The sequence below is a fragment of the Phaethon aethereus genome (assembly GCF_964289735.1).
Source record: "Phaethon aethereus genome assembly, chromosome: 11".
Taxonomy (NCBI): domain Eukaryota; kingdom Metazoa; phylum Chordata; class Aves; order Phaethontiformes; family Phaethontidae; genus Phaethon; species Phaethon aethereus.
The window spans coordinates 2,752,415-2,765,265 of record NC_138587.1 but is presented as its reverse complement, the minus strand read 5'-3'; positions in this window follow the sequence as shown (position 1 = coordinate 2,765,265).

Sequence of the window (12,851 nt, the reverse complement as noted above, 5' to 3'; positions counted from 1 at the left end):
CCATTTGGTCTGGGGATTATATTTTTCACCTGTCCCAGGATTCTTGGGAAGAGCTATTTTTTGTTTTATCATTTGTTTGGGGTATTTTTAAGAGAGAGAGCACATGCCTGAGGATGCAAAAATAGGCTGCGTGATACTGGCAGCTGCCAGAGCCGCAGCAGTGGTCTGCGGACGTGGGAGAGCGCGCTGTTTATGCCGTCCCGTCTCCCATACGTGCGTCTGCGCCTTTCCTGTCCCCTCCTCGGTGGTACCGCAGCCCCCGGGGGAAGAGCGCAGCGCGGCGTTACTTACGCCGATTTTAGACCGGTGCAGCTCCCCGGGTGCCAGCCGCACGAGCTCTTCGTTTCCATCTGCAGAAGGACACAGAGGACCCACGGCCTCCGAGACCGGCGGGCACTGACCGGCACGCCGCACGGCCGTGCCGGAGAGCCCACGAGGAAGCGGCGGCCGGGAATGCCGCGGGACCCGGGCTGGCCTATTCCACCTCCTCGGCAGCGCCATGGCGGATGCCAGGGAGCGAGCGGGGCCGCAGCCACGCTGCGGGGACCGTCCCACGGGCCGCGAGCTCGGCACCGGCCCCTGGGGCTAAACCCATTTGAAAGACTAAAAATTAAAACCATCAGGCTTCCCCGCAACGTGCGGCCATCAATCCTCCGACTCCTCACCCGCCAAAACCTTGCAACCGCTCTCAGAAGCCAGTCAAACCCCAGCGACCTACCGCGTTCAGGGAAGGGTCTGCGGCCCTTTCCACAGCGACCGTAAATCTCTGCCTACCGAGGCGCACGTGCGTCCTTACAGACTGCAATGGTGTGAAATGATCGCTACATTTAATTAACACGTTATAAATTGCCAGTTAATTATCCGTCACATCTTTCAAGATGCAGCTCTGCCGCGTTTTATGCCGAACCGCTCCCCCCTATGAGGACTTGATCTAAGCCACGGAAGAGGGGGAAGATGCTGCAAGGATGCAGAAATCAATTAAGTGCTGGAGGAAGACAGGAATAAACACAATTAAGGGGGGCAAAAAAATCTGCAGCAAAATTTAAAAGCTCTTCCTTGCTCCCTGGCAGACTCCGTCAAGGGAGCTGCTTTCGAAGGGAGAGGTTTCTCCTTACGTGAAGGATTTTGGTTTCCCACTACAACAATTCAATATTGCTCTCTTCTAATTGCAGCCAAACGTTTATGCCAAAGCTGCAAGCTGCCAATACGCTAACGATACGGGGAAAGATGGAAGCTGTTTAGCTGTTACCAGAATACGCCCAGCCGGGAAGGCGCGAGTGGTAACTTCGCATTAAGCAAATCGAAATTTGTTATTTTTTTTGTCAGCTTCATGGAAAAGCCAAAGGGCTTTTTGCTCTTTAATGCTGCTATAACTCTTCCTCTGCTGTGACTATTCGTATATTTTAAAATGCTATATAATTACAGAGGTAAGCACATTTAATGCTGCAGTCTGAATTGGGCCCAAGCTGGCGGAAAGCAGGCAGGTAACACGTGCCCAAACCCTCCCAGCAGCTTTCAGCACGGCTGCCATTCCCTTCTCCCAGACCCCGTCTCCTGCAGCAGAAACCGGCAGGCCCGGAGGAGCCGCCCGCGCGCCGGCGCGCGGCACAGCGCCTGCGGCCGCCCTGCGAAAACCCGGGCTGGGGGAGGCGTAAAGCCACGGTAGGCTTTTCTAGTTACTTAAACGTGGCACTGATGGCGAAAAGCAGATCGATGCGCCCGCAACGGACGGGCAGCTCCCGGCCACGGCCACGGCCCCCCTCGCTGCAGCGCGGCCAGCACTGCTGAGGAGACGGGGCAACGTCTCGGCCGAAGGTTTACCCCTTCAGACTTGCGCTACCACAAAACCAGAATATTCTTTTCAAAGGCAGATAACGGCAGCCGTAAATATCAAGCCGCGCTTTCGTAGCCGGGGCTGTGAATGTTCAACCAGCCAGAAATAGCGCAAGAAATTCCTTCTCCTAGTTTGTTCGCTCCGTGTCTCGCCGGTAGCTGTACGGCATCGCCCCGGAGCCCCCGGGCTGCCCGGGAGGACGGTGCGGCCGCGGTCCCGCAGGAGCCCGGCGGTACAGGCACGCACCAAAACCATTAATGCCAAATATCAACTTATTCAAACTCAACGCAGCCTCTGACGACATTCGTTTTGGTTTTTCGGGCAGAATTCATGTCTTGTTTTAACTTCGTGCATGTAGCTATCCCGCTCAAAGTGATGCCATCGAGTCACATCAAAGTCCCTTAACCCATCAAATCCGTAAGAGATAAAGAACATATTTAAAAAAAATCTTTAAAAAGTAATTTGTAAGCTTCATTAGACAGACTTTTCCTCTTTTTTTTTTTCTTAAATAAGATTTTTCTTATTTCTTTTTCTTTTCTTAAGTCTGATTCAAGCCAATGGTGGTACAAATATATTTAGAGTTAGACACATATTTAAATAAGAAGCCAAACCTGAGCCTTACTTTTGCAGTACAAATACTTTATTTCAAACAAAATATTTTATATATTTATTGCGATGCTAAAAAGATCACTAAGTTGTGGATCTGCTCTAGAACTATCTATATGTAAGAAGTCAGAACTCACTTCTCTGAGGTTACCTAGGTAAGTATTTAAGAAGTGCGATTTAAAACACTGACTTACGTTTGTTAATTCACGGTTGTTCAAACTATTATAAAAATTTCAGAGGGAAAAGAATTGAATAGCTTAAAAGCATCCTTTGAAAACTAAGATATTACTTGCCTGTAGGATTTTCCTCCCCTAATCAGCCCACACAGAAGAGTTGTCATTTCTATCTAGTTCACCAGCAGATATGCTTTAGTTATTAAATATTAAATCAGAGAGAACAGAGATTCAGTTCAGAAAAATATAGTTCAATCTGCCAAATTGCTACTTTCATAAATTATGTTGTGAACATATTTCAATAAAAAGGGGGTTATTTAAAGATGCAACCAGGTCTGATGACAAATGAGACCCTTTTTCAATTCAAGTCTGCAAGTTTTAACTCAATAAATACAAAAGGAGTCAATCTTCATGGTGCATTTTCCTTTCCTTTTTTCATTTTTTTTTACTTTTGCTTTCAAGATAGATGCCTGCAATAAGAAATGGTGTTTACTGTACATAAAGATTTTAATATAATATCCACAGAGGAAACAGCTCTCTGGCTGAACGGAGTAATACAGAAAAAGAGAGAAGAAATTATTGTAAATCTCTTCCTAACTAGGGCTTAGCAAATAATTCGTCATGAATAATTCAGTCAACAAATGTAGCCTCTTTTTGTGCTCACAAGTAATTTATAAACAAACCGCGATTTCCTTGTTTTCCTTTTAGTTATTTGACTATGTTCAATAATTTCATTCTTTTAAAAACAACAGCTCCAGCGATGGACTGTGAGCGTTCCCCAGCGAAACCACGTTCCGTGGTTTAATTTGACCAGAAAAAAACAAACGTCAGTGCTGCTGCTCAAATCCCACCTCTCCGGATGAGCTAGACCAGCATCTGGTGCGGACACGGGCTCACGTGCCATGGGGTTACGCTGACACAGGGATCCTTCTGGCCTCTCTTTGCCATTTCCACGTTGCGTCAGGTCGCGGGGAGGACAAAGCTCGTCGGGGCTCAGAAGCCATCCTGGGGGTCGTCCGTCCCGCCACGAGCCCCTGGTTTTGCTTTAAGCGAGATGACGGCTGTGCTCAAGTACAAGGCTCGGCAATGGCTGTGCTTGGGTTAAAAGCTTTAAACCGGGGAAGACGGCGGGCGAGATCACGGCGGCGGGTCTGTGCACCGCCGAAGGCACGGGGAGGGTCTTGGGTGGGAGCACCAAGGAGAGCTTCAGCTGCCACCCACGCCGCTGAGGGAGCGTGGGCCATGCGAGCACCTCCGCGATCGCCTCTGGGTGCTCATCGCCTGCTCGACAAGTGTTAAAGTCGCATCGCCGGCGGGCGCGGAGCAAGGACGTTTGAGCTACTTCCAGCAAGAAAACCTCCCGCGGCTCAGAGGTGCGTCGCCAGCGACGGCGCGGCCCACGGCAACGCGGCCCACGCTGCGCCGCTCTGCGAACGCCCAAGGCCGTGCCGCAGCCGCGCCTGCGAGGAGGCCAGCGTTGCTCCTGCCTCCCCGCGCGCCCCCGGCAGCGCGTCCCAGTGCGGCGCCCGCGCGGACGCGGCACTAAGTCAGACAGCAAATCTGCATTGCCAACCAGACGAAAACCCTTCCCGCCCACCCGCACCTCTATTTTCATCTTCGGGAGAGCACGGCAGCTTCTCGCGCGGACCAGCCCGTCCTTACGCGCAGGGCACCTCGCGCAGCCCTTCCCCGTGCTCCGGGGTAGCCAAAGCCCGACGGTGCCGCCGGGCTGGTGCTGACTGTGGCCGGTCACCCCGAGGGGCACCCGCAGGGACTGGCTGGAGCAAAACTGCAGCTACTGGCCCAGAAAAACCATCAGCCCGAGCGGCGCCTGTCTGCACGAGGCCAGGCGGCCGCGGCACGGCGCCGCGTAACCCGGTCTGTAAAGAAAACATTTTTTCCCCCCGCTTTTCTGCAGGATTTTACAACTCCTTGAGCAAAACTAACGGTTCTCACCCACAATAAAAGGACATTTAACTTTTGGTTTTACACATGCTTTTTGTGCACATTATTGCAATCAAATTTAATTCATTCCCTGCTAGTTGAACTGGCACTTATTTCGGGTTGAAGTGATATCAAATAATAGCTCCCTTCTACTGAATTGCTGCATAAAAGGCCAAATCAACTCCTGTTTAGAGCAGCTTTGCATTCGGACCGCAGGACGCTGCCAGTGCAGAGCATGCACCCTCGGCCGCACTAATGACATCGTTAAGCTTTAAATTGGTTGATTCATTTCACAAGTTCATCGCTGGAATGAAAATGTCAGTTCCTCATAATATTGTTTTAACTATCATCGTTACCCTGTGACTTACAGCTATACCGAATACTGAAACTTAAATTGCAAATATCTTCTCTTAATTAGCCAATACGCTCATCATTTCATTTTCATTTCAGGCCATGAGTTAAGAGGCATCTCTGTAATATTTCCAGTTTATTTCAATAAACTGTATCAAACCGGTCCTCCAGGAGACACATAAATCTCTACTTTGAGTCCATTTGCTATAATATATAAATAAATAAAATGTTAATATAACATTTAGGGCAAAATAAATTAATTCTGCCTTAATTCCACATTTACTGAAACGCTTGGTTTCCAAAGCGCTGACTCAAGAGTATGACAGCATTTATACTAGGCTTTGCACAAAGGAAAGGAGCCTAGAAAGGACCGGAAGAATAAATCCCGTGGGAATGGAAGATGACAAACGATGAGGAACTGGCGGAAAGATGAACAGACGCAGATCCCACAAACACGGAGATAAGATGCTAACAAAGCTCGTGCTCTCAACTGTTTGGGACATGTGCTGTGCTCCCTCTTCCCTACTGCTAGTTTGAAAAACTTTACTCCTTGAATGGCTAGCAATCACCTTATCACCTGCTAATTTTCCATCCAAACTTACTAATTTTCAACTTATAACTCATTTAATAGTGAACCCACGTTTTTGCTTAATTTAAGACAATATTCTTCCTCCTTGACTCTCACTCCCAAACGCACTCACCAAGTCAGCCCATCCCCTCCCGACCTCCATGTTACCAGGCTGAACAAGACAAGCTCCTGTCACAGACTTTTTTCTAAGAAAGATCTGACACTCTTCTTATCATCCCGGAAGCCCTTTTCTGCACCTGATCCAAACAATTTTGTCTTGTGGAACACAACTCTTGGAACTGCACAAAATATTCCAAATCAGGTCACAGCAAGGCCTTGGACAGCAGCTGTAACCTTGTCGAGTCTTTACTAAAGGCGCCTTACCTAATGCATCCTAAAAAAATAAATCACGTAGTCTTTTCACAGGTGGGCCACATACTGCACTCATCCTACAACCAACCGCTATAAGTCAGATCTTTTTCCCTCCTCATCATTCCTAGACGGCAACTCCCCAGGTGATAGCAAAGTGTTGCTTATAAACGCATTATTTTGCATTTTATGCTATCCAGTTTCCTCTCACTCCTATTGCCCTAATCAATCTTGTCAACTAATCCTCCCCCATCGCATCCAGGCTTCCTTAGCATTGCCAATTTTACTTTTGCAAGCGTAGTGAGCACATACCCTAACACCGTCCACCCCAGCAACCCCCGGCGTCCGTAACGCCGAGCCTCTCCTACAGCCAGCTCCTTCTCTCCTTTACAGTTTTAATATTAAACGCCATCGTATCAACTGCAAATAATAATTTCCCGCATGTCAGATGCTCTGCTTAAACCTAGACAGATCACATCCAACCATTACCAACTGTCTAAAAACGAGATCTTTCATGAAAAAAAAAAAATCAAGAGACACTAAATTAGATTGCAACGCACCAGCACTAACAGCGTATTTCACCGTCCATTTGCTTCTGCGGCTGCAACAACTCTCTCCTCCTGCCTCTCTAACACTCCGCAGAGCGCTGAGCTGAAGCTGCCCCTTCTCCCTTTTTAAAAGGAAAGTACGAGCCGCGATACCTCTCCGGTTACGGGGTAGCGCCTCTGACAGACGTGGATTCATTAAAAATCCCTGGAATTACACTTAAAATTCATGGGACAACTCTCAAGGACCCACAGCTGGGACTGCCTGGGCTGCCAGACAACGTCACGTCGAGCCCCCGGGGCCCTGCTCCTGCCCCGGGTGCCGTGAGCTCCGCTGCCCTGTGCCCGTTTCCGCTGAGCAGCCTGTGGTCGCCCTCACGCACGTCTCCGTCCTCGGTAAGGACGAGGGGCTGTTCGCGCTCCCGGGGAGAGCGGCTACGTACGGGGCGCAGCACAGCTGCCAGGCTCTCCAAACAGGCCGTCCGGCTTGGCTTTCCGATTCACGCGGAAGCACGTCGCTAGAGAAGACAGGGGATACAGACATTTAGGTACCCAGTAACGGGGGAAACCCACCCGCAGCCCCAGCCGAGGCCGCTGCACGCCCGACGGGCTGGACCCCCTCCTCCCGACCACGGGTCGCAGATCACCTGCGTTCAGAAAAGTGAAAGCGAAGGCTGAATCTCGTGCTTGGGAACACTTCAGCTGCTTCCCTAATAGACCCAAATGAACGGGAACGTATCAGCTGCAAACCCAATGAATAAGGAGAAGCGTGTGCAAGAAAACCTGGAAAACTCTTGACTTGAGGATGCCACAGGTCAAAAACAAGTGCTATTTAACACGTCTACTTTGAGACCATTTCTCACTAAAGTATTAATTTATCACATAGAACCCATGAGTAAAGGGGATTTGCAAAGGTCATAAAATGGAGTATTTCTGACCTGCGCCATTACTGTACCCGTTTGATTTTTCTGTAGTAGTCAGGTGAGTCTCTGAATGCACGGGGGGCGTGGGGAAAGTGGAAGTCAGCACTACAGCTGATAGTTGTAGAGAAAAAAAGAAAAGTAGTCAATAAAAATATTCACTGCGGTCACAATGATGCTGGAAAAAGCCTCAGACTGAGATCCCTGCACCTGTAAGCAACTTCTTGAAGATGTAGCCGTGAAGGAAGTGCCATATCATGAAAATTCAGTCTATAATACCCTGCTATGTTGAAAGCAAAGCCTTGTAAATAGATTCATATGCTGCAAGTTCAACCAAGGTAAGAAAGGCTTAAAGGTCAACCTGGAGGGCATAAATTGGGGGTTTGTAAATGATGCTGGGAGATCACAGGAAGGAGAGATTTGGGGAAGCGGGAGGAGGTTAATCTGCTGCAGATGGCTCGGATGCTGCAAGCACGGGCAGCATCTCGCGTGCTGAAGTGCTGGTGGCATCTCTTCCGAACGGGGCCTGACGGGAGGTTCACCTGGAAGCGGCCAGCGCTCGTGTGTGCACCCAGCACCTGAAACGGGGCGTGAAACCCCCCCAGCACTGTGCAACCGGGGAAAATAACCTGGCATCCAGGGGAAAAGGAATAAAATTGAGCAGCAATAGGCCTGCTAGGGTGCTGCTGTTTGCTTTTACATCTCTCTGGCTGTTTGCAGATCAACCAAGACTGGGTACATTTTTAGTGGATTAAACTGGATTTACTGCTTTCCATTCCAGCCCACCCTCCCCTCCCGGCAAAAACAGCAGTGGCCGGGGTTGCCACTGCAGCCTGCTGTGCTCTTGAGGGGCTTTGCCTGGGGCTTCTGCTTTGCTTGTTTGTTTTCAAGCATGCAGAGGCAGCATTATTTAGATAAACAAACCCCAAATAAAACCAGCAGAGACTTCAACCAGAGCATGGTGGAGGGGAGCAACTTTCGCTCCCCGCGGGAAGCACGCACGGGTCTCGCGGGCTGACGCACGCTGTCCGGGCGACCAGCGTGTCCCGGCCAGCCTCCCGGCAGCACCCCGGGGAGCCGTTTTAGAGGTACGCAGAAATAAAGGCTGGGGCCCTCCCTACTCAATTCCCCCCAAATTACCAAGACGTTGAGCACGTCCGCTCACCGGTTCAGCGGTCCTACCGGCCAGCGGTAGCAAAGAACAAACCTGTCCCCGCTGCGGGCGAGGTCTGCGATGCCCCCGCGTCGCGTCAGGGGACGTGCACGTTGCTCTGGGGCGGAACAGACCGTCCTGGGGCAGGAATAGCACCGGTTGTGTCTTATTTCTCTGGAAGAGTGCTGAAATGAATACTGGAAGGTAAGCTACAGAAAGGATGTTATAATTATTAATAATCTGATTCTTATCGTCGGCTGCGATAAGCTGCTGTTCTGTCACTTGAAGGCCTCGAACATGGGCTGCAAGTAGCCTCAGCGAGCCCGTATTTCCTAGAGACAGGGATAAGACTGGAGAGACAGAAAACCCAGAGAGTAAAGCAAACCACACAGTGTGCCAGCCCCCCGTCACACCACTGCTCTAATTAAGCTCCAGGCTGTAAACGACCGTTAGCAGCCGGCTGGGCTGCCCAGGCTGACCCCGTGCCCCAAAGAACCGTTTTCAAACGGCCTCTGCTTTGCCTGCTCCTCTCCCTACACAGCATGCGTCGTCCACAACGCACCGAATTACGGTCAATACCAAGGAGCAGAAAACCTGAGCTGTGCTGCATATTCACACCAAGACCTGGCGTTTTGGCAGACCTGGAGATGCCGAGGGACCGGGAGCACCGGCGCCCACACCTCAGAGCGATGCGCTGGTCCCAGACCCGTCTGCTTGCACAGGCAAAACAATTCCCATTTTTCCCACACACAGCTGAAAATCCTACGTGCACATTGAGATGCTTCAAAACATTCAACCTCAGCCACAAGGAAGCACTCCCTACAGCGCAGCCCGGCCCTTGCCGTACTCCTCTGCAACGGCGAAAATCCCGTACCACTTTCCAAAGCTGCACAGACTCACGTTACTTTTTCTTGGGAGAGCGTCAGTGTCTGCAGTCTGTCCTTGCCCACCGCTTCAGCTCAGCGAGTTCCAGTGCCTCTGCCCCTCTGCCAGCGGGGAGCGAGGATACTGGAATCAATAATTCAACACAAGCGAGTTGGGAGATGACAGATCTGCTCCGTTTCCTGACAGCCTAACACAGATGCTACATATCTTGGTTTTCTTCCTTGCTGAGGAGAAAAAGAAACCGGGAAGCTGCTGCAGGGAAGACTCCTGGTACCATCGGGTTCCCTCCTCCAAAGCTGTGAGCATCCCTGGAAACTCCGTCTGCGCAGCACGAGATCGCTGCTCTCCCAAGCGGCTCCAAGGTTAAGACGGAGGATGCACTGAAAAGCAGCTACGCTAAGAGTCTAATCGGAGGCGGCTCCATTACCTCTCCCCAAATGACGGCTGTCCGTGCACCAGCTCGCACGTAAAAGCCCACGGGTCCGCCCGCCTTTGCCACCCATCTCTGCAGGTAGAGCCTGTGCAGAGACACGTGTCGGAGCGCTCACTCTCCTCCCTGCGCGACGTTTCCGAAAGTTGATAACCAACTGCTCCTGCACGCTAAATTAAGTACAAAGACATCTAAAGAAAGACCTCTCTCTGCGCCGTGGCAGAATTTCTGCCTCCAATATCCCACCATAAAAACAGTGCACAGAGGTGCACTGGGCATCCAAAGATAAACAGCCAGCCTAAGCACAGGGAAGAGGGGTTTTCCCTTCACTTTCCTCACTTCTAAATATTTCAGCTAAATTCATGGTGCCCGAGATGTAGATGTCCATGAGGATTGACGTGAGCTCTTGCTTAGAGAGCCGGTATCAAAGGGCGTCAGATCTGCTCTGGAAGCGCTGGGAGCAGCTCGCTGTACCGGAGCAGTTACGAGGCAGCCAGAAAGTAGGAAAAAGATGTAGAAAACGCGATCAAGATATCGGGAATTCAAACAGCTGAAGGGCAGATCATGTGGTGGAACTACTCGAACATAACAATACCCATACTACCAACACATCACCCTGAGCCAAAGGCCGAAATAATAATCAAAAAAACCCTCTGTACACACCACACAGCTAAATGCAAATCTATCGCAGTGAAATGTGTTCAATAATTCTTCATTAGCCAAATTCATAGCAACTTTGAAAAGGATTCACAGGGGGGTAAGTGGCAGTCACAGGCTGAGCCTGTGACTCCGCCTTCTGAACACACATTTACAGGGGTTAGAGCCTTCAGAAAGTTTGTTAGCTTTAGTAAACTTGTTCAAAATCTTCATACCCAGCCAAAACACTCAACGGCTCCTGGAGAGTTCCTTAAGAGAGGAGCCAAAACTGGTTTGTTTGGCTTCCCTTCTTTTCCATACTTGGAAATTTTGAATTTGTATCAATCTCCATTTCCTCTTTCTTCCCCTTATTATATCTAATAATTGCCTTTTTCATGCTCTGAGCTAGAGAAGACTTTTAGAAAAGCTGTCTTGTTTCCAGGCTGTGGAATCACAATATTTTTAATCATCTAATAAAACTCTTTGTAAGCGACTTCCCAATCTCATTCACATGTTTACCTCTACTTTGTTTGTCTTGGTCAATTCTCCTTGCAATTTTCCTCACCTTTGGGAAATCAGCCATTCTGAAGCCCTAAAATACATGTAAAACTGTGTGGGACTACTTACTTACTATATACAACTTACTGCAGCTCTTTCAAGGATTCATGCTTTCTCTCTCCATGTCTAAATGCTTAGCAGTTCGTTTCTCCTTTTCGAAAAAGTCCCAAAATTCTTGTTTCTAACATATGAAAATTGAAAAAAAAAAAAGAGCAGACCACTCCCGAGGCAGATGGGAAATACTCACATAAACTCTACAGCCCTGGGAAGGTTACAGCACGTTTCTGGGCTTGCTCTATGCCTTTATAACCAACCGCCTCATTTCGGTCACCTCACCATAACGATGACAAAAGTTGCTTTATTTTACACCTTTTGCAGAGTACCTGGACGGAACCTGCCCAACTACCAGCAATAATTACGGCCACCCCAGTGTGCCTTGACGAGGTTTTGACGGCGTGGCGGTGTCCAGCCCAGGAGCCTGGTCCTGCGCTGGTCGAGGCAGCTGCTGGTCACCAGCGGCGGGTGACCGGCGCGGTGGGACGCAGCGCTTTTAAACCACGGTGAAAGGAAAAGCAAGAGGGATGGCAGAGACCCAGCAAAGAATATACCGTATCTACCACTCACTTAACAACTCCAGACGCAATTGTTCTGGCCTAATCTCCATATCCTAATGACTCCAGGCACCTTAGCGTAGGTGCAATGTAGCAATGAAGTATCTGGGTAAGGCACCTCTTGTTGACCTTCTTAACCAACCAGCTTGTGGCCTGAACCATGAGTTTCATTAGTGTGGTTGTATAATTCCCTTTCTTAACGTTAGCAATTAATTCATCCCAGTTTCCGGTGCGGTCTCTGCCTCACAGCCCACATCTTGACCTTGCGTTGCTCCAGTTTCAGTGGCACAGAGCCATAACCATGACCGCGTCTGCAGCCATTAGAGCCCCGAGCGACTTAACAGAAGGGGAGAAATGGCCAAGTGAGGTAGCTGTGCATCCAAGCGGGATCAGACTGGGAGCAGACGTTCCTAACAACCGCGATAGAAAACCCAGGCCGTTCCTAACGCTCACGGGAATGCTTTGTGCCGTTTCAAAACCCCTCACGAGGAAAAACAGCTGGAAACACAAGCAATTATTTTTTTGCCACTTAATTTCAAAAATACTCCTCCAGAAGTTCCTTGCAGGCTCGTAAGAATACTTGTTTGTCAGGCTGTACAATAACACCTCACAATACGACTGCTGTGCTGCTGGAGAGCCAAACGCAGCACCCAGGAAACACCTTCTACATGAGCCATTTTTCGGCTGTAGTCTGCCCTGCCTTTCGTGCTGGGGAGATCTGGTTTGCATATCTTATATTTTAGCATCATATGTACATACACAAACCTCTCGTTCTATTAGCTTGAGCCTCTGTCTTCTAGGGGAATGCAGATTGGGATTTGGGACTTTAAAAATGTGGCGTAAGTCAGTGTCACAGCTGGGTCTAGACCCACGCCTGTAAGCCTTTTGCCGGAAGAACAGCGGACGCAGACCCCACAGCGCTGAAACAGCACTGTTTTTACAGAGTTTATTGTGTTTACAGCCACACTGTAATTATTATCGTTTCAAACTTTGGCAATGACGACCCAGCAAAAATCAATGTCATATAAATGTAAAGCTATACCCATCAGAAAGCACTAAACCCCAAACTACATGTGTAACTCACAATTTAACTTAATAACACCATCACACAGGGCTGTCCGCTGTCATCTGCTAAGGGACGGCGCGATGAGCAGGTTACCCCGCATCTGCGAAACTGGTGGCACCTGAGACTCAGTGTCGCGTCCAAGCTTACGTTACATGTAGAAGCAATGGGATTTATCTGTTGCTTTGGGGTTGGGTTTTTTCAG